At 42.1% G+C, this 3,359-nt stretch overlaps 1 pseudogene; it reads left to right on the plus strand.

Moving 5' to 3' along the window:
- On the plus strand, window positions 1-2,045 carry LOC107141641 (annotated as a pseudogene).
- The last annotated feature ends 1,314 nt before the right edge of the window (window positions 2,046-3,359 follow it).

Here is a 3,359-nt window from a genome sequence, read left to right on the forward strand (position 1 = left end):
CCCCAGTCCTCTTATGCATGCCGGGAAAGTGCTTTACCACTGAGCTATACCCTCAATTCACAGTATTCTTTTTGAGCTGGCTATTGTAGCATGGAATAGGACTTTATCTGAACAAGTGTTAAGGATGCTAGACCTGAGACTTCATATCATTTTGTAAGATGCTGGTCAGTGTAGTAAATTCAGTCAAATATTCCCACTTGTTAAGAGCCAGACAGGGGGCTGGGGTTGTGGCTCAGGGGTAGGGCGCTTGCCTAGAATGCGTGAGGCACTGAGTTGGATCCCCGGCACCACATAAAAATAAAGGTATTATGTCCATCTACAAAAAAATAAAAAAGAGTCAAACAGGTCCCCGTTTTCAAGACCTTCACATTTGGGTGTATCTCTGGGCAATAATAGGGACAAACCTGGAACCCCACAGTCAGTTGTCTTTGAAGAGAGAGGATTTATGTCAAGGTTGTTTTATTGTGGGAGCCACCAAGACTCCCTCAAAAGATCCTCCTGAGCACCTGGGTGCTACGCAGCCGCAGGGTGCGGGTGGGGCTGGGTAGTGTGCCTCGGTGCCTCATTGTCCTCCAAAGTTTCCCAGACAGGGCTCAGACTGCTGGCACCATGAAGATCTGGACCTCAGAGCACGTCTTCGACCACCCATGGGAAACTGTTCCAGCAGCTGCAATGCAGAAATACCCAAACCCTATGAACCCGAGTGTGGTTGGAGTTGATGTGCTGGACAGGCATATAGATCCCTCTGGAAAACTGTACAGCCACAGACTTCTCAGTTGCCTTCCATTGTGAAGTCTCTTATTGGTATATGTGCAAGAACATTCTGTAGTTGATCCTGTAGAGAAAACAATGGAACTTAAACCGACTAATATTTCATTTACAAATATGATTTCAGTGGATGAGAGACTTATCTACAAACCACATCCTCAAGACCCAGAAAAGATTATTTTGACTCAGGAAGCCATCATCTCTGTGCAGGAAGTCAGCCTTAGCAGTTACTTGGAAGGACTGATGGCGACCACGATATCTTCTAATGCTAGGAAAGGCCAAGAAACAATGGAATGGGTAATACACAAATTACATGCTGAGACTGAAGAGTTGACGGCTTCAGCAAGAGGAAGCATAAGGACACCAATGATGGCGGCGGTATTTGTAGAAAAATGATAAAGTCAGTATAGAATATCAAATCCCCAGCTCTCTCTAAGCAGACAGTGTATTTATTTGTTATTTTAAAAGTACAACTGTATTTTAGGTAGAATTTTTTTTCCTAATAATCTGGAGTAAGGCTATGTGACTTGATCAAAACAAAAAGATACAGGGCTTCTAAAATCCAAGGGATCATCTGATGTTAGTGTGGCTTGAAATGACTAATTTCTAGGGTTCTAGTATCTATGTGAAATATAACAATTTTTTTAAGTACTTGGGAGAAATGGTTATTGATATTGAGTCTCCTTAAAATAGAATTTTAACACTTTTCAGTCATTGGAACTGTATCTGACTTTGGACCAACCCCAGAGCCAAGCAAGCACAGCCTCTCCCCATACATATACACTCACCTTGCTAATACAGACTAGAGCAGCCTGCATGGGGGAACTGACTCTAAAATGAGAATTTGTGTAGTTTTAAAAGACATTAAATTGTATAAAATAACTTGCTTTGCTAAAAACCACAGTGTTTTGATTTGGAATTTTAAATGATATTTTTGGAGTAAAAATCATCACTAAGTCTAATATATGACTCCAACATAAATAATAGTATATTGTATTATAGAGTACTGTGTTGATTTGCCAAAGTTTTGTAACTTAGTAAAGGTATTACCTTCCTTGGACTTGTACTTTATGATTTAGCATGCTGTACCGTGGGCTGGTTATGTTAACTAAAAAAATTAAGTCATTACCTGAAAAAAAAAATCCTCCCTACTTAGTGTCACTTGAATTTGGTTCTTCAAGTGCTTGAATCCTAACAACATGGGTTAGGTCCAGAACATGCAGGTGTATATGTACAGGTCCAGGTCCTGATGGGTTTGCTGGAGTTGGGAAGGAACATTAGGGAAAGACTGAGGAATTTCCTCCTTTAGGGCTTATGTCCTGGAATGATGGTCTAGTATGAGGCAGAAGATGTCTCATGATTGCCCTTTGTGTAACCTTGCCTCTCTCCCATTAGCATCTCTTCTGGTAGCCATTCCTTCCCTTGGCTCATCCTTAGTCCAGTCTCATCCTCAGGCTTCAGCATTGTTATGATTGTGTTCGTACCCTTCCCCATGTCATCTCAACTCTAGACAGCCCTATCCATACCTCCTCAGAACTTCTCCCCATCCATAGGGAATTCTCAGGTCCATCCCAGGCCACGTTCAATACCAACCCCCCCACAATTTCATTCTTACTGTCTTTCATGTGTTATTCCTGTCCCATGGCCAGCTCATGCCTATGCAATTCTAGGCACCATCTTTCCCAACTCCTTCTCTTTTGTAGCCCAAACCATTGCCTTAACCACAACAGGAAAAAGGAGGCAAAGACTAAGAAGGTGAAGGGCCAGGAGAAGAAAAGAGCAATCCACGGAGCATTCACTTCACGCCAGGGTGGACAATACTCTAGGTCCTTTATGTGTGTTAGCTCATTTGATCCTCACAAAGTCCCTAGGAGGTAGACACTATTATGAATCCCATTTTATGGATGAAAAAATAGAGGCCCAGGGTGTTGACCAACTTGCTTAAATTCACATAGTTGCCAGGAAGCAGGGTAAGGATTCAAACCCAGGTAGAGTGGATGCAGAATCTGTGCTCTCAGTAGCTCAAACTCCACATTGCCCCACATCTACTCCTACCTTCCTTTATAGCCATCCTCATTTCCTCCTATCCGGAACCCATCTCACTCCCTTTACCATCCAGGACTGAACATGCTTTTTCCATCCCACTTCCTTCAAGCCCAATTTTATCCTTATTCCTCATCAACACCTCCTTCAATCTTTGAATCTTCCCCATCCCCTGTTCCATTTTTAAAAAATTAAAATTTATTTATTTATTTGCTGAAAAAGAAAAATAAAGGTATTGCTTTGCTAGCAAAAGAGAAACAAAGGGGACTCTTCTCTCAAAGGCTGTGCTCATTCCCATTTTCATCCTCCTCCTTGTACCTATTAGAAAAGGGGCTTTAGGGCCTGTTTTGGGGCTCACTAGCTTGTGATCCAGAGATAACCTCACTTACTCTTTGGATTGAACCCAGGGCTTTATGCATGTGAGGCAAGCACTCTGCCAACTACATGGCCAGCCCAAATTCACTTATTCTTTAAGAGGCTTAGTTTCCTTACCTGTTAGAAGAGGGTAAGAAAGCAAGCCCATCTACTTTACAGGATATAAATATCAA

Source organism: Marmota marmota, unplaced genomic scaffold, assembly GCF_001458135.2.
Source record: "Marmota marmota marmota unplaced genomic scaffold, marMar, whole genome shotgun sequence".
In the NCBI taxonomy this organism is placed as follows: Eukaryota; Metazoa; Chordata; class Mammalia; order Rodentia; family Sciuridae; genus Marmota; species Marmota marmota.